Source organism: Ambystoma mexicanum, chromosome 4p (genome assembly GCF_040938575.1).
Source record: "Ambystoma mexicanum isolate Mex_15411 chromosome 4p, UKY_AmexF1_1, whole genome shotgun sequence".
Classification (NCBI taxonomy): domain Eukaryota; kingdom Metazoa; phylum Chordata; class Amphibia; order Caudata; family Ambystomatidae; genus Ambystoma; species Ambystoma mexicanum.
In genome coordinates, this window is record NC_090927.1 from 759813318 (window position 1) to 759838444 (window position 25127).

The following is a 25127-nucleotide window of genomic DNA, read 5'->3' on the forward strand; positions in this document are numbered from 1 at the left end:
ACTAATAGCGGCGGGGCCGCGTGCGCGTGACCCCCACACCGTAAATAGCGCCATGGCGCTAATAGCACGCAATCACAACCAATGCGTACATGGCAATACCGGCATCCTTAAGAACCAAAAAGCAGTTACCGGCATGGCGCTAATAACAGCAACGAAAACCACACGTTAACAGACCTGAGCAGTGTTCCCATCTGCCATAGGTGGACACAATCAGCACAGGTGGAGGCAATGGAGACAGGCAGCACTAAAGAGCACACCACACCCCTTCCCACACCCCTTCCCACAGCAAGATGGTCCCAATACCAGCAGCATGACATGGGCCTGTGTACATGATTGCAGTGCAGCACCAACAACAACAGGCAGCACAGATGAGTCGAAGGAGGAGGAGGAGGAGGAGGGCAAGACTGGCGCAACAAGCACCACCAGGGCACCCAGAAATACCATAAGGGCAGCCAACAAACCCCCGGATTCAAGGCGAAGATGACCATGGCATGTGTAAGGCACAACTAAATGTGCATCTGATAGAATGTGCCCATGCCACTATGCAACCACCAGATGAGCATGATGTGGATGTGGATGAGTATGGGTGAAATGCTCCGCCAGGACATGCAAGAGGCGATGGCACAGCGGGACAGGATCTGCGTCAGCATCTGAATCAGGAATAGCATCATGTACAAAGGTGGGATATCGTGGATGGAGAGATGTGCATTGTTGCCCTTGTGCCCATTTTGAGGCCCACAAAGGCCCCTGTCCCAAAGAAAATCACACATACACAATGATGGAGACCATGCCTGTGTTTCAACCTCAGAACAGTGTATTTCGAACATAATGTAAACAGAAAGTGCATGACCCCAACTGTGCAAACGCCCTTACCCCCCTCTCCCCACAACACCCCCGAATACACCCTTACCCCCCTCCCCCACAACCCCCCCGAATACACCCTTACCCCCCTCCCCTCACAACACCCCCGAATACACTCTTACCCCCCTCCCCCCACAACACCCCCGAATACACCCTTACCCCCCTCCCCCCACAACACTCCCACGTGAGCCTCAAGGCGTGAATGTGTCCCTCTCCACATGTGGCAGATAGTCCTTGATGGCCCTATTTGTCAGTGCCTGCTCCGTCTTCGGGTGGTTGCGATGTGGTGCGCCTCAGGTTGCGCATAGACCGGCGTAGGGGGCTAGTTTGCCGTGAACTCCCTGAGGAGGCGGGGCCCTGTTCTTCCTGGGTTGGGAGTGGGCATCTGCGCTCAATTGCATCTGCAATGCGGTTCATGGCCTGCCTTAGTTGGGCCATTTCATTGCAGATCCGGTTGGTGCATGCCTCCATGCACTCCCTTGTCTGCTGTGCAAATGCACCAATGTCCTCCCTCAGGCGCCCTGTCTCAGCCACATGTTGCCCTACTAGACCAGTGATTTCGGTCTGCCGCTGAAAGATGGCTGGGAGGTCATGTTGCATGGTGGCTGCCGGTGGGATGGCTGATGCGCCTGGATCCATTGCACTGGCATCAGGTGAGGATACCTGGGGGCTCCATGACACATCTTGGTTGTGGGTGGGTGATCCGCCTTGGCTAAACGGACCTGGTGAGAACATCGGGCTTGACAGTAAGGGGCGTGTCGGTATGGGGCTCTGACTCAGATCCTCAATGCCAGGTGCTACCTCCGCATCCGAAAGTGGGGCAGTGGCTGCTGCCTCACCCGTTGAGCTGGTGGCAGCAGAATGCACTCCCTCAATGCTGCCTTCACTTGCTGGGAGACACACTCCCGTGGGTGCCACGACGGCAGCAGGCATGGCCTCTGGCTGCGTCAAACTGCTGCTCCTGCTGCCTTTGTCCCTGTGATCATGGTCACTCCTCCTGGGTCCCCTAGAGGATGTGGCGGTGTCCCCCGTGGCATCCCTCCTGGCTTTTTTCCTGGGTGCGGGAGCAGGTGTTGAAGTGTGTGGCTCCTCAGTTTCCGTGTGTGATCCTGCAGGGGTAAGAAAAGGGGTAAATCATCATCTATGGGTCGACCTGCCTTATGCAGGATGCATACGTCATGCCGTCCAATGCATTTGGGGCTCTTCAGTGTGGAGGCAGGTAATGGGGATGTTGGCTGGCTCATGCATGATTGGCCCTTTTTTGGACGGGTATGTGGTGATGCATGCATGTCTGTTAGTGGCTGGATCCACGGCATTCATATGGACACATGATTGAGGGACCCCTCACCCTTCACTGCGCATTGTTTAGTGTATACACTCACCTCCATCGGATGAAATGGCCACGCCAAGCTCCATATCTCCGACCCCTTCGATCGATTCGACTCCAATCGTGGAGGCACATATCTCCTCCCACTCCTTCAACTTCAATGGGGACTCTGCGCCACCTCCTGTGCCCATTGCCATGTTGCGGTTCACTGATAATATATTCCGCACACGGACCCGGAGGTCATCCCACCTCTTGCGGCAGTCCTTCACACTCCGGGTGGTAGTGCCCACCGCACTGACTTTTTGTGCGACTTCGGCCCAGATGGCCTTTTTCTTAAGGACGGCCTCCCTCTGCATGTCATTCACAAACACTACTTCTGCATTGGCAGCAAGTGTGGTGGTCAGCATCACAAGCTCCTCATTGGAACATTTTTCTTTGCGCTGGCGATCAGCTGTTTTTTTTAGGGCCTTCGGCATCTTCGGGCTATCCGGTATGGTTCCTGGTCGGAGTTCCCTGGATATATGTCCTGGATGCAGAGGATGGCAATGGATTGTGTTTTAAAAGATGGCCGCTGTGCTCTTTCCCGTTCCTGTGCGATGGCGTAATTTCCGGTTCCGCTTTTTAACGGTGACCGGTAATAGCGGTGACCGCTATTTACAGGTGGCGGGAGGGCGGAGGCGCTATCGACGGTTTGGAGGACGCCGGTAAGGGGCGTTTTAGGGAATTTAGCGGCAGGGCGGTACGGTCATTTACGGCATGGCGCTATGCTCGTGTCCGCGTACTCGTGATGAGACGCTATTAGCGGCCTCTTGCGAGGGCTGACACTCTGATAGCGCCATGCCGGTAAATTCCGATTTTTACCTGACAACGTGTAATGAGGCCCTCTTTCTGTTGTGCCCCAAGGAGTTTATCTGCATGTGCAGGCATGGCTGTTATTAGATTGTAAACTGCCAATTCACTTTACCTGCGGGTGTGAGTGTTCTGGGGGCTTGGTAAGCTCAGAGTATGGATAGTGGGGTGCTCATTGGAGAAGAAGCTTTCATCTGTTCTGAACACCCGAACAGCACTTGCAAGCACTCCCACAATGCGCGTGTGCGATCCATGCATGCCAGAGTATAAGTAAGGATTCTGTGAGAAAGCGGCAGGGCTTAGAGCCCTCCCCACTTTCATCATGAGTATCACAAATGCCTGGAAATCCACAAGGGCTGCTATAAGCTGTGCCCTAGACTTATCCTCAAACTCTAATTCTCCCTTTACACATGCACTCTGTAGAGCTTCTAAGCTAACCCTTGTCAGTTTACCATTTGTAATAGGTCCCATTGTTTGTAGTGAAGTTGTTCTAGTATATATCAGCAAACCTTAAATTACCAGAAAGGTGTAGATATTTTGAAGAAAGTAGCAAAGTTAAACACTGAGTTCTAAAACCAGTGATCCCACCGCTCCGCTACCAGTATAAATACTTGAGTGGGGTAGCTATACCTCTGCCCACTATATAGTTGAAATAGAGGCACAGAGCACCCCAACCAAGGTTCTCCAATGGTAGCTATGGACGAGCAAGCAAGGCTGAGATTCAAGGGAGGTGATGCAGGCTGGTTCGTAGATACAGTGAGTCGCCAAGCTCCTCACAAAGGAATGTCCACAGACTATGTTATGTGCAAACATAGTTCTTTTATCAAGTAAAATAAAGTGTGTATAATCTCATAACAATGATGAATGATTATAAATAAAATTGTTTGTATTCTAACTTTATGGTTTAGGTTCTGCACAGTTCCTTATTTGTTGGTGGACTGTGCAGGGCTGGTCTTGCCCATCAGAAAAAGGTCACAACACAAAGGCAATGAGATTCTTAAGTTTAGAAGTTTACACAGGTTTGTTGTAGGGGATGAATCTCAGTGCTGTTAAAATAGCTCCCCTGTGTCTTTCTTTTCTGTTGAGTGATGCAAAGTGTTGAACAGGTGCACAGAATGGGCTGGCTGAATGGAGAATTGGTAAGAGTTCAGTGGGGTTATGAAGTGAGATATAAAATGAGGGAAGGGGAGGTGCAAATGGAGTGAAGGAAGAAAGAGATTGGAGGGATAGAGGGGTTAACAGGGTATCACAACTCTTTGTGATTTAATAGGATAAGTATGAGTCGAAGTCTTCAGCTGAGGGAGAGGAGGACAGGGAGAGTTTTATGGGAAGAGATAGCATAACCTAGAAGGTCATGCAGCGGTTGTGAGGGTGGGAGAAGAAGGGTTATATGAGGTCAGGCTAGTAAGATAATTGGGTAATGTCAAGGGCAGTAGAAAGGGAAAATAGAGTTTTTGAAATCAGCAAGGAGAGTGGGAGACTGACCTGTGCATCAGCAGTATAGGTGGAGGAGCATAGCTGTAATCTTTATATGAATGGCTAGGGATGTCCATTGTTGGAAGAATGCAGGAGGGGATAAAGTAGCAAGTTGGATAGGGATGGTCAAAGGGTGTGTGAAGAAGGCGAAGGTTTTGAATAGGAAGATGAGATCATAGGAGTTCCCACAAGTATGAGTCTGAAGCTTATGAACACTTACAAAGGAGTAATCAGAGAGAGTGAAGTCAAATTGTATTTAACCTTAGATATGATTGGAAAGTTGAGGTTGTCCATCGTAACCAGAAGGACATTACCTGGGAAGAATTCAAGAAGAAGGTCAAGGTCAGACAAGAACAAATGAGAGGTACAAAGTGGGTGATGGATGAGAATGATGTTGAGAGGGCTGGGAGAAAGGAGTTGGACAGCTGTATGGGGCAGATGGTGTGCTCTTTCAGGATCATACCAAAACTAGCACCTTTTTCTGAGAATTGAGGGCCGTGGGAAAAGGTAGCAACGCCAGGGAAGATGCAGTTTTCAGTGAGGGCCATTGAGGAACTTTTAGGGTAATCGGAGATGAAGTGTTCAGTGATAAAGGAGGTTTTATTGCTGATGGATTGAGCATTCCAGAGGCCTATAGTGAGGTCAGGATGGGATTGATGGGGGTCATGTAGAGGATAGGGGAGTGAACAAAGGATTAAAAATAGGGTACATCTGGTTAGCATGGGGAGCGTAAGAGATAAAAGTGGACAGAGTGGCATTTAAAGGGGGAATAGAGGATAGAAATAGGGAGAGCAGAGGCAGGGATGTGGGTGAGCAGTGGGACATAGCAGAGAAGCACGTTGTGATTTCTCTTCCCTTTTGCCTGCAGCTTGTACATTTTTTACGTGCTGTGGGCTGCTTTCCTGACTCTTTGAATACAGGACATGTCTGCATATTATTTAAAAATAACAATTCGGATGCTGATTGTTTGTCCAACTATCGACCAATAACATCTTTGCCCTTTTTGTGCACATATTTGGAAAGACTGGTCTCTGTTCAATTAAATAAATGGATCATTGATCAAAACTTGCTAGCTCCATTCCAGTCAGGGTTTCGTCCAGGATGTGATATTGAGACAGCAACATTGCAGATTCTTGATCATGTTTTTAGAGTTTTGGATGATGGGGGCTCTTGCTTATTGATTTTACTTGATCTACCAGCAACATTCAATACAATTGATCATAAGTGTCGTTTGAACTATCTTGTCTCATTAATGGGGATGAAGGTGTAGTTCTTGCCTGGTTCTGGCCTTTTTAAACCTCAAGTGAGCCGATGATAGGTGTGGGCCAAGCTTGTTCTGAATCTTTTCCAGCTCCTTTTGGGGTTTTACCACCCATGCTTTTTCATTTATGTTTGGAACCATTGGCCTTTTAAGTAGAGAGACACAGAGTATCCATGCATCAGTATGCTGATGATACACAACTATATCTCAGTGTTTCCGGGTCAAGAAGAACGAGAACAGCAGGAGTATTAGAGTCAATATTTGCAAGCATGTCTTCAGGAGAGCAGTTTCCATGCCTCTGGATGCCAGGAATCCAGATTGATGGCCATGGAGGCCACCAACAAGTTCAGTATGAAGGATCAATTGGGGGAGGACCAACGTCTCCAAGAGTTTACCCAGGAAGGGGATGGTGGAGAGCGATAGTTAGCCAGGCAAGAGGGGTCATCTGACAGCCTTTTTAGGGGAGGGTGCACAAGGGAGTGCTTGAGGCATAGAGAGAAAGAGCCAGTGGCGAAAGCATGGTTGCAGATGTCGGAAAGAGCCAGGGCGAGAGAAGAGATGGTTCTAGAAGAGCAGGGGGGCACCTGTTTGGATGAGGCCTTCATTGAGTGTAAAACTTTAGAGACATCATCAGGTGCTATGGGCAAGAGGGGGGAGGGTGAGTGGGTGGTGGGAGATGGGCCAAGGGAGGCAGGGGAGCAGGAGCGGGATTGGGGATGGGGTGGTAGAGAGTGAGGATAGAATGTCCTGAGTTTTAGATGGGAAATGGGAGGCCACAGCGGTTTAGAGGTCCTGGAAATTAAGGAGAGAGGTGGAGACTGCAGTTGGACTGGCGAGTTTTGCAGATTTTGAAAAGTTCAGCATGTTGTAAGTTGCTCCAGTGATGCAGGCTTGGATGTGGGCACTCTTCTTGGGGCGGACAGGAAAACAATATTGCCTTTGGAGCAGGTGACAGGCCAGGTTGTCTGAGGGTGAAGCTGAGGTCTGCCACTTTCATTCGGCAACTCTGCACTTGCGTTTCAGAGAAGCCAGATCAGATTCAAGCCATCCGTTGCTCTTAGAGGTAGGCTTCAGATGGATCCTTATGACAGGGGCAAGGATGTTGAGAGTGTTAAAGATGGAGAGGTACAGGTTAGCGAGGACAGAGTCATAGGGAGAGTCAGAAGTAGGAGTGGGAGGGGGCATGAAAGTGGACGCAAAAGCAGCGACTGACACTCGCTTCATCAGTCAAATGGTATAAAGGAGTCTGGAACATTGTTGCACAGATTGGGGAGGGAGGCGGGAGGTGGCTCGGACAGAGGGTTCCCAAGTGGGAGGAGATAGTAGTCGGACCAGGAGAGAGGGGTGGTGACTGGGCTATAAATAGGGATATTGCTGGAGAGGAAGGCATCCAGACTGTGTCTGGCTAAGTGGGTAAAACCAAAAGGAAGTGTAGTAAGAGAGAGGGCGTCACAGAGGTTACATAACTGTAGAGTCGAGGTGGATATTGAAGTCACTGAGGAGGGGTTTGGAAGTAGAGGTAAAGAGGGAAGAGGTGAGGTCAACCCATTCAGAGAGGAATGGAGGGGGAGAGCCAGCAGCCTGTAGATGGTAGTGAGGGTGAGTGAGAGAGTGGTTAAGATTCCAAGTTTGCAGAGAAGGCATTGAAAGGAGGTGTAGGATTGAGGAGGTATGATAGAAGCAGGGACCCACTCAGGGAAAGTTTTCTGAGGAGGTGTACATGGCCGTGGTATTCCAGTCTGTGGTGGAAGAGGGGTTAGCGAGGAGGAACGTGGGGATGCAGGAGAAGGGAGGAAGTTAATGAGAGAGGGCAGGCGCTGCCCAAGAAGGAGAAGATTAGGTTGAGGACCTTGTACCATGATAGTTCCATTGTGATAGACATTGATGAAGCACCTAGAGAATGAGAAGTATGCCAAGAGTACTTCCCATCTAGTGCCACCATTAATGGGTGAAGAAGAGAAAGAGGAGAGAGTGGAGACCATGTGGGAAGTCCAACGGTCTGGGGAGGGGACAGAAAAGGGGATGGCAGTAATAGTCTGCCTGGAAGTAGCATTGACATAGGTGTCTGCAATAGGTAGGCATAGTTTACAGGCCAAGATTGCTCTTTTAAGCTTTTTTCTTCCAGTCTTCATAAGTGAGATGGGGTAGATGATAGAGAAGCAGGTAGAGTAGATAGGGGAGATATAGAGCACCATGTGACTGGTGGGGAGCTCAGAGGGGGAGAGACAGACAGGGGAGTTGCACAGTGCACAATTAACTCACCAGGCGGCCTAGCTGCCAAGCAGGCATAGGTGAAGGGGGTGTTCTGAACAGGGATGGACAAGGTAGCAGAATTTTAAGTACTCAAACAGGGTATTGATATGCCTACTACGGTAGCTGAAAAATGAACAATATTGTATCCTGAACCATCACATGTTTCTGATTTGATATATTATTGTAATTCTGTTCTCTTTGACAGGAGGGGGAATACAATTATTCAAAGATATACTGCTATATACAGTTGATAGGGGCCACTGTCGTGACAATGCGGAGAGAAATTGGTGGTAATGCAAGCATGGTTCCAGATGTGGTAAACTGGTCCATGGCAATGCACCAGGTGGGGGTGCCAGGATATTTTGAGATGGAAGATCTCAGTGTTTTGATAGGGAAAGAAAAGAGGTGACAAGTATGGTTGGAGTGCTATTTATTAACCATGGTGGAATGGTGTAACAGTACCGGGTCTTTGAAGGTATGCTCGAATTCTACAGAAGCTCAGTGCTATTTCTCAAACCATTTAGAAATCGTAAGTGCATGATGATTCAGTATGTACAATCGCCAGTTGTAGAAATACAAGATTTCATAAAATATGCTCAAGTATACAATCAAAGGTTATGGCATGATGCAGTTTTAAACCCTGAGAGAACCTGTTATAGATACATGATGTTGAATTCCACTGTAGCAGTGGTTTTGTTTACTGTTCCTTTGTCTGCCTTTTAGGTGACCACCCATTATCAGAATTGTACTATGGGAGCTGGTATCTGATTAGCGCAACAACTCTGAAAACTGATGGATGGCGAGCTAGAAGTTGGACATAATCTGAAATGGGACATGGCGTGCAAAGAGGTGCACGATTATTTGAATTAACAACTGATATCAATTGAGAAGATGTGCGACATAACGGCTGGCCCAGACTTTTGAAAAAATGGTTTGCACATGTGTAAGGTTTTGCTGTTTGTGGGGTGTGTCTCAGGTATGGCATTGGCATGCTGCATGCATGTAGATGTGACGGTGCTGGGGACAGCATCTAGGCAGGGATGTGTACATGTGTGTGTGATGGGCCATGCATTGGCTCAGGTCACTGTCACATTTGTGGCCCATCATCATACTTTGCATTCCAGTGGTTTGTGTGGACACTCACCTCCATCTGCCGGCACTCCATGTCTCCCACTCCCTCTATGGTTTCTTTCCATCGGATGAGTTTTATGAGGGAGTTGGACCTGCCGCCTGTAGCCAGATCCTGGCTCCGATTTGCAGATAGGATATTGCGCACACGGAGGCGCAGGTCATCCCACCTTTTTTGACATCATTGACGGTGCGGGGGGGGGGTGGTGCCAACCGTACTGACCTTCTGGGCCACTTGCTCCTTCTGGGCAGCTCTCGTGAGGCCTGATGCAAACACCATGTCTCCATTCTGGGCCAGAGTGTCTGCCAGCATGTTTAACTCCTTCTCAGTGAAGCGCACCTTTCACTGGCGGATGCTCCTTTTTTAATGGCCTTTGGCATTGTGATGGAGTTGTAGCTGCATATGTAGCTGGTGGTGTGTGGCTCCAGGTCCTGTATCTCAAGGATTACAATGGATTGTGTTTTTCAAGATGGCCACCGTAGCATTTCCGGTTCCGGCGCGATGACGTTACTTCCGGTTCCGGTATTGCCGGTCCTGGTATTGCCGGACCCCTTATTGCCGGTGCCTGTTATTTAGGGGTGGACAAAGGCAGAGGAGGTGTCAGCACTTTCCATGATGCCACTAGTGGGGGTTTTAGGGCCATTTACCTTATGCCGGTACAGACGATGCCGGCATGCCACTACGCGCGTGCACGCATTCTCATAATCGGCCGCTGTTGGAGGCGTCAGTGCTACCCGGACGCGGTATTGCCTCCATGCCAGTAAGGTTTGGTTTTTACCGCGGATCTCGTAATGAGGCCCAGTGTATAGAAAGGAAAAGAAGGCATTTAAAGTGCCACATCGCACATCCACAATTTGTATGGGGGAGATATTTTGTGTTATGTCAACAAGAAAGTATCTGAGCAACCTTACATTACCACCATAGTATGTCTCCCAGCATTTTTTCTTTTATTGGCAGGCACTGGTTGGTGCTGTGCGAGATGTTGCTGCCAAACAGGGGCAGTAGTGATTCAGGATCGACCTTCTAGTTTTCCTTCTCTTCGCTCTGTCCCCAGTCCCAAACAGTCTTTTGTTTTGATTGAAATGAGACAGGAAAATATGATGCTGCAAGAAGAGCTAGGACAACTGTTACAAAAACATGATGATGACTATACATATTGTAGATCAAGGTTGGCCAGAGTGCATGGTTCACCTGCACAAACAAAATGCAGGGATGTGCCCTTGTAGGTTAGGTTTAGAATAGAATTCCCTCTGCAAATGAAAAACAAGTGAATTGGGGATATCATAGGGATATTAGATCAGCTAGGTGAGTTGGACAGTACTCGCAAAAGGGGGCCTGTTAACGCTGATGACCCTGAGGAAGGAAGGGAATCTGATTTGCACTGTAAAATGTGGCCATAAAGGCTATTGGATGACTATGATCATAATGGGTAAATAAACCATCATATTGGAGAAGTCTGGGAACAGTTTCATCTACTCAGAGTGAATTTCTGTGATTTTTAAAATAAAAAAGAATTTCTGTTGCCTTTGCGCTCCGAGCGCGTTGTTGTGCCTGCTCTCCCCTCCCCTCCCACTTCCTGGTCCTCCTCTCCCTCCCGCCTCCCTGCCCGCCCACCCCCCCCTCTGATTGGCTGTCTAGCTGCCACCCTTCTGGGCTACTTGACGCCCGCTCCCCCTGGTCACTTCTTTGTCGAGCTGAGCGTGGGAGAGCGGTCGCCGGTAGCCAAGAGGGAACTGCAGGCCAGGAAGCCCTGCCTGGCCCTCGCGGGCCTCTGTGAGTGAATTTCTGTGATTTTTTTAAAATAAAAAAGAATTTCTGTTGCCTTTGCGCTCCGAGCGCGTTGTTGTGCCTGCTCTCCCCTCCCCTCCCACTTCCTGGTCCTCCTCTCCCTCCCGCCTCCCTGCCCGCCCACCCCCCCTCTGATTGGCTGTCTGGCTGCCTCCCTTCTGGGCTACTCGACGCCCGCTCCCCCTGCTCACTTCTTTGTCGAGCTGAGCGTGGGAGAGCGGTCGCCGGTAGCCAAGAGGGAACTGCAGGCCAGGAAGCCCTGCCTGGCCCTAGCGGGCCTCTGTGAGTGAATTTCTGTGATTTTTATTTTTAAAATAAAAAAGAATTTCTGTTGCCTTTGCGCTCCGAGCGCGTTGTTGTGCCTGCTCTCCCCTCCCCTCCCACTTCCTGGTCCTCCTCTCCCTCCCGCCTCCCTGCCCGCCCACCCCCCCTCTGATTGGCTGTCTGGCTGCCTCCCTTCTGGGCTACTCGACGCCCGCTCCCCCTGCTCGCTTCTTTGTCTAGCTGAGCGTGGGAGAGCGGTCGCCGGTAGCCAAGAGGGAACTGCTGGCCAGGAAGCCCTGCCTGGCCCTAGCGGGCCTCTGTGAGTGAATTTCTGTGATTTTTTAAAATAAAAAAGAATTTCTGTTGCCTTTGCGCTCCGAGCGCGTTGGTGTGCCTGCTCTCCCCTCCCCTGCCACTTCCTGGTCCTCCTCTCCCTCCCGCCTCCCTGCCCGCCCACCCCCCCCTCTGATTGGCTGTCTGGCTGCCTCCCTTCTGGGCTACTCGACGCCCGCTCCCCCTGCTCGCTTCTTTGTCGAGCTGAGCGTGGGAGAGCGGTCGCCGGTAGCCAAGAGGGAACTGCAGGCCAGGAAGCCCTGCCTGGCCCTAGCGGGCCTCTGTGAGTGAATTTCTGTGATTTTTTAAAATGAAAAAGAATTTCTGTTGCCTTTGCGCTCCGAGCGCGTTGTTGTGCCTGCTCTCCCCTCCCCTCCCACTTCCTGTTCCTCCTCTCCCTCCCGCCTCCCTGCCCGCCCACCCCCCCTCTGATTGGCTGTCTGGCTGCCTCCCTTCTGGGCTACTCAACGCCCGCTCCCCCTGCTCGCTTCTTTGTCGAGCTGAGCGTGGGAGAGCGGTCGCCGGTAGCCAAGAGGGAACTGCAGGCCAGGAAGCCCTCTTCCTGGTCCTCCTCTCCCTCCCGCCTCCCTGCCCGCCCACACCCCCTCCCCTTCCTCTCCTCCCTCCTCTATTACCACCCTGCTCCTGGGCAGCCCTCTGCCCGGCAGCCCCCTGCGGCTAAGGGCCCCAAGGCCAAGGGCGACTCCTGCAGTTGCGGCTCCCTGTGTGTCTGCAGGTGTCCGCAGGGGACGCAAGGCGCAAGTAAATTTCACTTTCTCCACCTTCTTCCTGCCCACCCCCACCCACACCTGGCCACTGCATTCGCACGGTGTCTTCACCTCACTGTGTTCCACAGTTGTGGTAACTAGGGTTTTTCTCTCCTGGCAGGATTCTCAAACTTAGGTGGCCTCTCCACTGTGTTCCTAAAACACAATACTGTTGTTGTTCTGAAATGTGGTAACCTGTCTTGCCGTTCCTTCCTGTCTGTGGGCTCTCGCATCATCTGTCTCCCCCCCCCTCCAACTCCATGGTGCTCTCTATCTCGCCTATCTTCTCTAACTGCTTCTCTATTGACTATCCTGCTCTCCTCACTAAATCTGGTAGGAAAAAGTTTAAAAAGGACATCCTGGTCTCCAACCCAGGCCTCCCTATCGCTGACACCTACACTAGTGCCTGCTCTAAGGAAACTCTCACTGACATCCTCTTTTTCGTGCCTTCACCTGACCTATGGACCCTTCATATGGTCTCTGTGCAGCGATGGATTGGCCCCTCGGCCAATCGCCCGTGGCCGATACGAAATTGACATGTTCCTGCCTGGGGGCCGGTGTCTGCCCATGCTGGGCCGGTATGAGGAGGAAAAAAAAAAGCAAAAAGCACTCGCAGTACCGCGACTGCAGCAGGAGCCCGGAGGCTGCCTGCAGGGCTGTGCTGGGCCTGGCTGGGACCACAGCAAAGTGGCGTCAGCGCACACATTAAGTTGCTTTCAACTTTGCAGGAAGCAACACGTTTGTTGCACTTTTTTGCAAAGTTCAAAGCAACTTGTTGTTGTGCCTGGGGGCCGCCAGCGCCGGGCCAATAAAAATGCGCTACAGAGGTTGAAAGAGCAATGAAAACATGGAGAGAAAGTGACAGCAATGGGGGAGGCAGTAATTTATGTTAAGAGAGTTTCACGAAGGTGGGGGCAGATATCTCACTAGAAAGGAAGAGAGCAGAGGCTCCCAGGAGCTTTCGCCTGTTCTCTGAACAATGGGCCATGGCACACGCAGTAGGAGATGGAAGAACTGCTGGCCTTTGTCAGAATGGCGATCTTTGTCGGATTGCCCCTCCCCCCCACCCAGGTTGGCATCAGGGCTGTTTGTGGCTGGAAGAAAGCAGCTCACCAGGGTGGTGACATTGGCAGCCTGGCGCTGTAGACACAGCTTTCACCTGAAGAACACTTGTTTGTTTGTTTTCACTGCTGCAAGTGCGGCTTTAGCAGGGAATGGCTGCGTAGGCTAACAGCGGAGACGGAAAGATTCTAGGATTCTGGCTGAGAGCTGAGGTAAGCATCCATTTGGGTCTCTGTATTTTGCTTTTTGCAAGCTGCAGTTATAGCATGTTTTTTTTCTGCCATTGTCTCTGTTACGATCATCACAAGACATTGCATCTCGGTGTCCTCGGTCACTTGACAAAATCCTTGTGCCTAAATGCACGAAAATGCTTGTGCTCTTTACTTGCTCTGCTATGCCCAGAGCACTTAATGATGGGTGTTTGAAGTCTACACATGTGTCTCTGTGTGTGTTTGTGTGCTCAGGGTTCTGAACTTTGTCATACAAGCTGCAGTGCAGTCGAATTCTTTGAGAGGGAAGTAGCTCAGTGTGTTAAGTGCCTGCTTCATGCATGAATTTGGTAAATTGCAGGTTCAAATCCAAATCCAAATGTGCTCACAATTGCGTAACCCGGGGCTCCGACCGAGGTCAATAACCCGAGTATCATGGAGCTAGATGCAGGAACGATATCTGACATGTAAAGTGCTTTGAAGCTGAAAGCAGCCTGTTTCAGAATATCACTGAGGCTCATGCCTGATATCTGACTAAATTAGTCACATTCCTGTCTGCTTTGCAGCGGCCTTCAATCCACACCGGCGGCCTTTTGGAGCCTGGAGGCATATGCCCACTTCCCAGAGGGGCCAGTGTTCCACAGTTCTTGTAAATTTGACATTTTGTCATCGCAGCACAGAGAGTTAACTTTTCCTCTCTGCAGACACAGATTGGACCATTTCAGACTATGGGCCTCATTAGGACCCTGGCGGAGAGGGTTTTACGCCAGCGTAGTGCATGGCGTACCTCTCCGCCATACTACGAGTTCCCGTAGCGCCATGGCGGCCTTTTCCGCCTGGTTTTACCAGGCGGAGAAAACCATGGCGCTACGGGACCTCGTTGTTAATTACGCCACCGTATTTTACGGTGGCGTAATTAACTCCTTCCCCACTCCCATTATACCCTATGGGGCAAAAATGGGAATGGGGAAGGGCAGAATGGGGATTGGGGATTTACCGCCCCGCCAAGGTCGGAATGGGGCGGTAAATCCGCCAACCCCCATGGCGCTATCGGCGGCTTTCCGCCATGCTTCGCGGTGCATTTAGCACCGCGAAATCCGCCTGGGTCGTAATGAGGCCCTATGTATTTTGCTTTTCACAAGTTGCAGTTATAGCATTCTCTGCCGTTGTCTCTGTTACGATCATCTCAAGACATTCCATCTCAGTGTCCTCGGTCACTTGACAAAATCCTTGTGCCTAAAAGCTTGTGTACAGTGTAGAAATATTTGACCATAGCACATCAAGTGGCGAGGCCACTTAATGTGCTATGTTCAAACACTGACTTCATTGTGCCACAATGAACGCTTTGTTGTAATGTGTCTATCTTTCCCATCTCCCTGCCTGGCATGCTGTTCAGGATGTTTTGTTTGCATGTATGAGGTAACGAGTGCTCAGATTATGGGATGTCCTGTGAGTGCGCTGCTTTCCCTATTTTGCCAACCTCTGATTCTGAAGCCTGAAAGTAGATGCATGCAGGCTTGACATGCAGCCACATATGCACAAGACCTGCAGATTAATTTAACTGGCCTGCTGTTAAATCTCAGTTACTAGTTTAATGGTATCCACCACAGAATAATTGCTCACTTTCCTTAGCCGATATGATAGCTCAGTGGGTTGAGCATGTGCTGCTGTGATGTGTGTGTGATCTGCAAGTTGCAGGTTCGAATCCCACCAAGGCCATCTCAGCCTTCCATCCTTCTGAGGTTGATAAATGAGTACCAACAAAGGTTGGGTAATATTGTATGCATATTTGTTCTATAAAAAGCGTAAGTGCTATACAATAACATAGCACCCTTGGACGGCTGCTTGCATTCACAGTAATTTAATAATATGGATCTATACACACAGATATTAATTGTACATATGGTGGTCCATTCTTGTATGAAATGTATATCACATTAGTGAAAGCATAACCGTATTTTTCGTAGTGTACTTAGGAACGATACTATAACCTCTGCCTAAACCTCATTCTGGTTTTCCTTTTCCCCCTCCTTCCTATCCAACCATCATCACCCTAACCCTCCTTCCCTGCTGGGGTTCGGAACCCTGTATAAGCATCGACTTGCAGCAGGTCCCAAAACCGCAGTTGGGTGGTAGGTTCATGTCACTCCTGCGCCTCAGAGCTGTGGACACTGTCACTGAACTGTATGCAAATTTATGTTATTTTATGAGTTGTGTTGTAATGTAACAGACACATAAACCCTCCATAAGTAGCATTTTCTGTAAAGTCGTGAATTGACGCAATTCATGGATGATGGGTTGAGGGCCATTTTTTTGAGGCGCAGGGTGGGCCACTTTCTTGAGGCGAGGAGTGGGCCACTTTCTTGAGGTTAGGGGTGGGCCACTTTTTTTGGGGTGTCCGGGCCTATTTCTTGTCCCAGTCCGACCCTGTCTCTGTGCTCTCTCCTTTTTCCTCTTCTCCCATTAATGGTGGCACCCGTTGGGATGTCCTCTTGGCCCCCTTCCACTCCTCTAAGGCCATCATTAATGTCTACGCTAATGGGACCGTCTTGGTCCAAGGCCCTCAGGCCAACCTTCACCTCTTTGATAGACGCTTCCCTCGCCTCATCAACTTCCTTTCCTCCCCTGCTGCCCCCCCCCTGTCTTCGGCTACCTTGCCTCTACCCTCCCTCCCTGCCCCCTCTCGCACTCCCTCTTCACCTCCTTCTTCTACACCTCCGCAGGGCGTACCTCTGATCTGTACGCCTCCCCGGAAGTCCTTCAAGGATGGCAACCTTCTCCACTTTGCCACTCTTAACTCTCGCTCTGCCATCAAGCATTCCTCCGATATCTGTCGCCTTCTTGAGGAACTGGACATTGACGTCCTCGGTCTCACTGAGACATGGTTCACAGCCAGCTCTGTCACGAGCTTTGACACACTCCTACCTGAAGGTTACAAGATCCTCTCTGTGCCCAGGACCAACCGTGCAGGGGGGGGTGTTGCCCTTATCTTCCCTGAGTGGATTCCTGCCACTGTCACTCCTACGAAGACCTACTCCTCTTTTGAATGTCTTGTCTGCCGACTCTCTCTCTCTCCTAGCCATTCCCTTACCATGGCTACTATCTATCGGCCACCTGGTCAAATGTCCTCCTTCCTCTCTGAGTGGGCTGACCTCTCCTCCTCACTCCTGTCCTCTACCACTCAACTTCTCTTTCTTGGGGACTTCAACATCCACCTAGATGCCTCCTGTCCCCCCACTGGACTCTTTCGTGACCTCTGCGACTCTCTCTCACTCTCTATTCTCCCGTCTGGGCCTACTCATTCTGCAGGGCACACTCTTGATGCTCTGATCTCTTCTGACCTTCCCCTCTCTGTCCCTCTCTCCACTCCTCTCTCCTGGAGTGATCACTTTCTCCTATCCTCCCACCTCACCCTCCCTACCCCACAGGCAAAGCCACCCGCATCATTGCCACCCACCTTCTCGATCATCCGACCCATGAAGCGCGTGTCAGTTGCGGCTTTCGCTGCCACCTTCTCGCCCCCCCCTCCCCTTTCGGCTGACTCCCACCCTGACACAGCCCTCTCCTTGCTCCACTCTGCTATATCTGATACTCTTGATATCCTTGCCCCTGTCATGAAAATCCGCCTGAAGCCCAAAGCCAAATGTAACTCCTGGTATAATTTGGATCTCGCCACCCTAAAACGCAAGTGCAGGGTGGCAGAGAGGAAATGGCGTGCTTCATGTTCATCCTCTGACAAACTGGCCTGCCGCCTGCTCCAAAGGCAATACTGTCTCTCTGTTCTCACCAAGAAGAGAGCCCTTATCCAAGCCCGCATCTCTGCGGCATCTAACAACTCGGCTGAACTCTTTAAAATCTGCAAGGAGCTTGCCAACCCTGCTGCAGTCTCTACCTCTCCTGTCCCCTCCCAGGCCCTCTGCACTGCACTGGCCTCCCACTTCATCTCTAAAACTCAGGACATCCTGTCCTCACTCTCCTCCTATCACCTCCCCCCCTCTCTTCCCTGCTCTTCCTCTGGCCCTTCTGCAGCCACTCCTCCTCCCTCCTTCTCTGCCTTTCCCCTTTTTTCTGCTGACGAGGTTTCCAGACAAGTCCGATCTATGAAAGTCTCGTCTAAACAGATTCACCCCTGTTCCTCCAAAACTATCAAGGACCACATTGACTCCCTGACTCCTGCACTGGCTGACTTTTGCAACCACTCCTTCGCCTCTGGAGTCTTCCCATCCCCCCTCAAGCACTCCCTTGTGCACCCTCTCCTTAAGAAACCTTCTGCCGACCCCTCCTGTCCGGCTAACTATCGCCCAATCTCCATCACTCCCTTCCTGGGCAAGCTCCTGGAGAAACTGGCCATCTCCCAGCTTAACCTCCATGCTGAAGCTGTTGATAGTCTCCATGACCATCAGTCTGGCTTCAGAGCGGCCAGAAGCACGGAAACTGCTCTCCTGAACATACGTGAGGACCTGCTCTTGAACCTCGACTCCAACACTCCGTGTGTTCTCATTCTGCTCGATCTCTCTTCTGCCTTTGACACTGTCAACCATGCCATCCTGCTCAACCGTCTCCGTGATAACCTGGGTATCACTGGTCAGGCTCTGGCGTGGCTGACCTCTTTCCTTTCCAATCGACCCTCCCAGGTCCAACTTGGGTCCTTCCTCTCTGACATCTTTTTCTCCACCTGCGGCGTTCCCCAGGGATCTAATCTCTCTCCCTGGCTGTTCAACCAGTATCTGGCACTCCTTGCCCACCGCATCGCCGCCCTTTGCCCCAACTTTCAGTGCTATGCGGACGATACCCAGCTCATTATCAGGCTACCCTCGGCCTCCTCCTCTCCCTCCCTCATCTCTGACTGTCTGTCTGCTATCCAGGAATGGTGTGCTGCCAATGACCTCTGCCTTAATGCCAGTAAGACTGAGATCCTACTCATCGGCACACCCACTCCCTCCTTCCCTGCAGCTCTCTGGCCGGCCTCTCTTGGCCCTCTTCCTGCTCCTACCTGCAAGGCAAAAAACCTCAGGGTCATCTACGACTCCACTCTCTCCTTCTCCCCTCATATATCTGACGTCTCTAAGAAGTCACATTACCAGCTGCACCTCCTCAGAGGTATTCTTCCCTTCCTCTCCTTCCCCCAGGAGCTCACTGTCTCTCGAGCCCTGGTTCTCTCGAAGCTGGACTACTGTAACAGCCTCTATCTTAATCTGCCTGCCTCCACTCTCCGCCCTCTGCAACTCATCCAGAACAGAACTGCGAGACTTGTCCTTGGCCTCAAGCCCAGGGACCGTATCTCTCCAGGACTGAAATCTCTACACTGGCTCCCAGTGGCTGCGAGGATAAAGTTCAAAACCCTCTGCATTGTCCACAAGGCCTTCTGGGGCCTGGGGCCTAAATACCTTCAACTCTCTCTTCCTAAATATCTTCCTTCCCGAGCCCTACGGTCATCCGTCTCCAACTGCCTCAGGGTCAGCCGCTTCTCGAAGCAACGAGCTGGGGGTAGATCTCTCTGCGCGGCAGGGGCCTCCCTCTGGAACAGCCTTCCTGCCTCCCTGAAACTTGAGGAGAACCATCTCCGGTTCCGGAAGCACCTCAAAACCTTCCTCTTCACTTCTGCTTTCTCTCTCCCTCTCCCCTGCTAAATTCTTCACCTAAACTGCACTGATTCTGCAACTGGGCCACTCTCACCGACCTCGGTCCTGGGCACAGTCACTCTTCACTTGCACTGCCTCCCTGGCAACCCCTGCACTGCGGGACTGTCTCTGTATCCCTACAGCCCCCCCCCCCAGCACTTGTCTGCACTTACCTTGCACTTGCCACCAGCTGGCCCTATTTATTTATTATTTTATCTCTATTCTACTTATTTGTACTGCACTCCCCCCTCCCCCTTCCCCTTGCACTTTTTCCCTTCACTCTACCCCTGCACTTGCGCGGTCTGAATGACACCTGGCCTAGTAGGATCGTTGTCTGTCTTCCCCTTGTTTCCCCCCTCCCTGCCTCGTCGCGCCTTGAAACACTTGTGTATAGGCGCGTTACAAATGCCATATCATATCATATCATATCATATCATATCATAAATATGTATACGCCTGAGACATTTGTTTTTCTATTTTTCCTTTTAGAGATAAACACTGGATAGGGATATTCCTGCCTATTGGCCATTGGTAATAATTGACCCTAGCGTTTCCATGAAAATGGACATGCGCTAAGAAACTGTTGAGACAGTGCTTTTGAGAGCTATCGGGGGCAGTAGGTGAAGACCACCAGTACCTCCATCTTGGATTTAACTGCCTTAAACCTGCTTGGACAATGGGTTACTATCCTTGACTAGATGTGCATCAGGGGTTGTCAGTCCCACTCCCGACTGAGCCATGTGGTCCCAGGAGGACAGACAGAAACCAAAGACAGACTTCCACTGTTTACAATCAGCTCCATTTTGTTGAAAAGGGTATGGGGGTACCTAAACTGACGTATGACCAATGTAAGGAGACAGAGCAATGAAAAGGTATAAGGGAAAGTGACTTGGAGGTGGATTGGGTTATTAGTTTGGGCGGTGGGCTTATAGGATGTTATCTGTTTATACTGGTTGCAACCTGTGAATGAACATCATCTTGCTTTGTCCATTTCTGATCCGACCTCCGAGTCCTTTGTCTGATTTTAACTTTGATAATATTATATTGAGATTTTAAATTAAATACATTCACACCATTTTCAATTTCTGTTCCTCACAATCATTGATCTGTATTTCCCACCTATTCCATACAATGGATTTAAATTCCTCATGGTGGGAGTCCAATGGCATGGACGACATTCATTTTTATATTTTTCATGCCAGATACATTCCTTCCTAAATTATGCCAAAGCTGTCCAGCTATGTTTGTCTGTACATGTTTTAAGGATGACTTGGGTTGTGCCGACGAACTCTGCACCCACTCATTCTCTACATTACACAGTTTTCAATTACATTTGAAAATACTCAAACGAGTATTGTTATGCAGTGCATTGGGGAAATACTGGATCCCTTTTTCTGAAAGAGAGCAAAACCACAGAGCTTCCCCTCTCTACAGACCTTTAATGAATGAATCTACCTATATGGTTGCTTATTTAATGTGCCCTATTTTACTAATCTTTTCTATTTCTCGTATGTTATTTAAGCACTAATTGTGGTTGCTAAAGGATTCCCCGGCTGGTAACGGCCTAGGGACCAGGTTAGAAGCTTTGAGTGAAACCAGGGCCTCACATCTGGGCCCCAGCACTGTTAGCAGCGAATGAAGCCTGAAAAGCATATCATCATTACTATTATCAGCCAGGTTTCTATTCCATTTCTCTGAAAACAAATGGTCTGCGGCAAGGGTGTGACCTGATGTTCCGACAAAGATCTCCTTACCTAAAATGGCCACTAATGAAATGAAGGGCGGTGATGCAGATACAGATGCAGAGCCCCTCTTCCATTTTGATGAAGAACAGGGTGAGAGGTGGAGCATGGCATGGTGTACCAGCATTGCAGAAATCAAGAAGTGGGTCTGGGGGCTGGAGTGTGTGAGGACTGAGGGAGGCTTGAATGGGGAAGGAGCAAGTCAAGGGAGGCGTAATGGTAGGCCATTGTGAGATGCAGAGAGCTGCTCAGAACGCAAGTGTGGATCATAAGATTTAACCTGCATTTAAGCAACATTTTTGGGTGACGCACCTTCCCCCCGTGCTAATAAAACTTAATACCCTTGCCTCTGAAGTTATTCATCTCATATTCCTCTCCATATTGTACATATTGGTCCAAAAGTAATCATCTATGAACTATGGGTAATTAAATTTACATAAATATAGTTTCAAATAATTTTAAACTGAAATTAATTTAAGTTTTAACAAAAAAAATGGTTTTCATGACAATAATGCTTTGAAAAGGAAAAAGAAGACAATGGCCCTCATTACGACCCTGGCGGAAATCGAAAAACGATGGCGGAAATGCAATACCGCCATCGAATAGCGCTCGGTGCGATTATGACCCGTCACCGCAAAGTACGATGCCATTAGCGACACCGTAGTGAACGCCAACGCTAACTGCACCAAGTACGCGCGCGCGCGCCATGCCAAACCGTAATTACCACCATGGCGCAAGGGTACGCGAATTCCGACCCTAGCGGACATGTACTTAACGCCATCAAGCACGGCGGAAAGTACCATTCCGCCATGGTGAGAAGTACGGCATCGCGAATCAACCGTAAACGGCCCCACTGAGTGCCTGTACACCGCTCCCTGGCCACATAGTACAACTCCCCGTAGGTGCAACGAAGTCACAATGCAACCAGTGAAATGTACAAGTCACCCATGCATGCCAACGAACAAAAGAATCACAAGAGGGGCCAATGGGAGCTGCAGGGCACAGATGGCACGAATACAGAAGCTATACCAATGGACATGACCTCAGTCTCCCACCAAGAAACGCACGCAAACACAGGCACCTGTGACCAGCAATATTCCGATAATCACATCATTCCACCAATCCACCTGGCTGACCGGCATCTGTTACACAAAACCTAATCCCCCGCCCCTGAGCATGACATCATTCAAACAGTCATATTGGCAGCCCTCACCCCTGACCTCACTGGGCTTCGTAGGCAAACGCGCCCAGCACAGTACCACGCAACTATACTCCGAAGCTGGAACCCAATGCAGATCTCCTCACAATACATCGCTCCCCAAATAGGAATATGCCACATCACTTGCAAAGAAGAACGCCACACGGCCCATATCAGAATAGAAATTTAATGCACAACACATTCACCAAGCCCATACAGCCATTAGGCCATGAACTCCAAAACACATTTCACCATTGTGGGCTGCATCCGCAATAAATGACCAGCTACTTCTTGTGTGACGCCCTGTTCCTTCATGGTACACAGGGGCTACATTCTCGTACGAAAAGGCAACATGGAAGCGCCTAGAACCGCAGGGCCGTCCCAATAGGGAGGCACTAGTCCAGCTGAAAGGCCGAAATGTTGCTCCGAGCCACTAGTACTGCGTAAGGGCATGTGGCCCATTGGCGATCGTCCCATAAGATCGTAATGCTGCTCCACTGATTAACACGAAGCAGCAGGTGTCGGGAGTAAAACCCATCTGCAGGAGTGGCATACAGATGGCAGTGGCAAAAGGGGAGGAGATACCTGTCAACCAAAAGAAAAGAAAAAGAATAGAATGGCCATCAGAACTACATTCGAACAACTCACTTCAATGATCACACTAGATCCACAGCCATATGCATGCTAGCCCACTCCAAAGGATCATCACCACCCCAAAACCACTTGCGACTCATAACTATCCATATCGAGGTGAAAACACCATCACAAACGAGTGTACCTGTGCATGCGTCTGTGAAAACAGAATCCATCAGATGGGATTGGTAACGTGCATGGACACAAGTGTCTGAAGGCGCGTCGAGACAGGGAGGGCTCAACAAGGCCAGATAGACGATGGTCCCACTATGGCAGCCCTGCATCACATAGCGCAGGGGAGGCGGACAGATTCCAAGAAGCCCTGTACATGGCAAACACCGTATCAAATCATCTGTCCATGCATCCATTCATCATTCCCTCATCCCGTAATGATAACGCCTGTTTCCATACTCACATAACATGTGAGAATTCCATTGAGTCTGTGCGTTATGCAGCCTGCAAAATCCACTGTGCCCCAGCCCGTAATTCCAGTGTTGTGAAGTAACATGTATTTGGGAACGTCCGGCCTCATCATCCACTTCGCTATTGCGCATCCCAAACTATTCATATCAATCATTGCATCCTCGCCATGGCCCCTGTCCCAAGGACACTGAACAATAGAACGTTATATTTGCAGTCAGACCTGTGGGCATCTCCTCGCCGCTAGCTGAAGACCGAAAGCGCCGCCCTTCGAATTCCTCATTTGCAACATCACGTCGAAAAGGCATCTGTGGCCGCTTGAAATCACAAATGAATCCATCTAGTGCGGCTGTGTGTGAAAATGGCAACTGCCTTCACTCACAAATGGGAGGCCCCGCCCGTCGGTGAACCTCGGTACAGTGATGCATGAGGGTCCACCGTTACTCGAGTACTACGTTCCACTGACCCTTCACAAGTCTGTTCGCGACTGCAAAGAATGCATGTGAAACAATGGGACCATAGCCGAATGAACATATCAACCAATGTTACACGGCCATCGGGTACTAATACATGATTGTAATAGCAAGATGCCATTCGTCGAATTGCAGCGTTGTGTGCGGGACGTGCTCGCCCAAAGGGGAGAGCAGCTTGCACAGGTGGAATGAATCACCACAGGTGGAGGCCATACAGCCTGAAAACACATAAATTGCACACCCAGTCTCCTCCCACAACCACACCCACTCCGAAATGCTACCGGCAGGACTCGCGATGTTGGCCCTGGGGGACCTGATAGCACTGCAAGTACTCCAACTCCAAGAAGAAGACGAACACCAACTACAACCGGCCGCACGGAGGAGACGCAGGAGGAGGAGGAGGGCAAGGCAGGGCCAGCAAGGGCTGCCAGCACAGCCACTACCACCACGCAGGCAGCCCGCAATCCCACGCCTCCGAGCACATCCGTTCAACCTCACTGATGAGCAGATCCACACCCTCTACCGTTTGGACCGGGACACCATAGCCGCCATTGTGGACATGACACAGGCTGACCTTGTCAGCATGATAGATAGCCCAACCGCCATCCCACCCCTACTGAAGGTGGTGTCTGTACTCCACTTCCTGGCCACAGGCACCTACCAGCACACAGTCGGACAGTTGCATGGCATTTCTCAGCCACTGTTCTCACGGACACTATTGCAAGTGCTCGATGCCCTCCTGCAGCACGCAGACGACTACATCTCTCTACCACGCTCGGAGCAGGAAATAACCAACACAAAAGTGGGATTCCATGCACTTGGCGGCATACCGGGTTGCATTGGTGCCATCGACTGCACCCATGTGGAATTGGTCGTCCCACATGCCATGGAGGCCCAGTACCGCAACCGAAAACAATTTCATTCACTGAATGTACAAATGGTGTGTGACTCCAACAGGATCATTACACATTGTTGTGCCCGATTCCCTGGATCAACCCATGATTCTATGGTCTTGAGGAACTCTACAATACCACGCTACATGGAGCGACACGCAGGGAACAGATCCTGGCTACTCGGTGAGTCTCATTTCATGCATGATGATGTGGGGTATGTGATGCGGCAATGACCTGGCAGGAAGGGGGGGGGGGTGCGTACGTAGCAATGGCATTCCACATAATTCGTTTATCGTCCACATACAGGTGATGCCGGATATCCACTGAAGAGATGGCTCCTCACACCAGTCCGGAACCCACGGGACCAGCATGAGGAGGACTACAACCATGCCCACTCACGTACCCGTGTAGTCATTGAACAGGCATTCGGCCTACTGAAGACCCGTTTCCGGTGCCTCAGCAGGTCTGGCGGGGCACTCCTGTACCGCCATGAGAAGGTTGCAAAGATGGTGATGGCATGTGTCATGCTCCACAACATGTGCGTACGTAGAAATGTGCCCATGCCCCC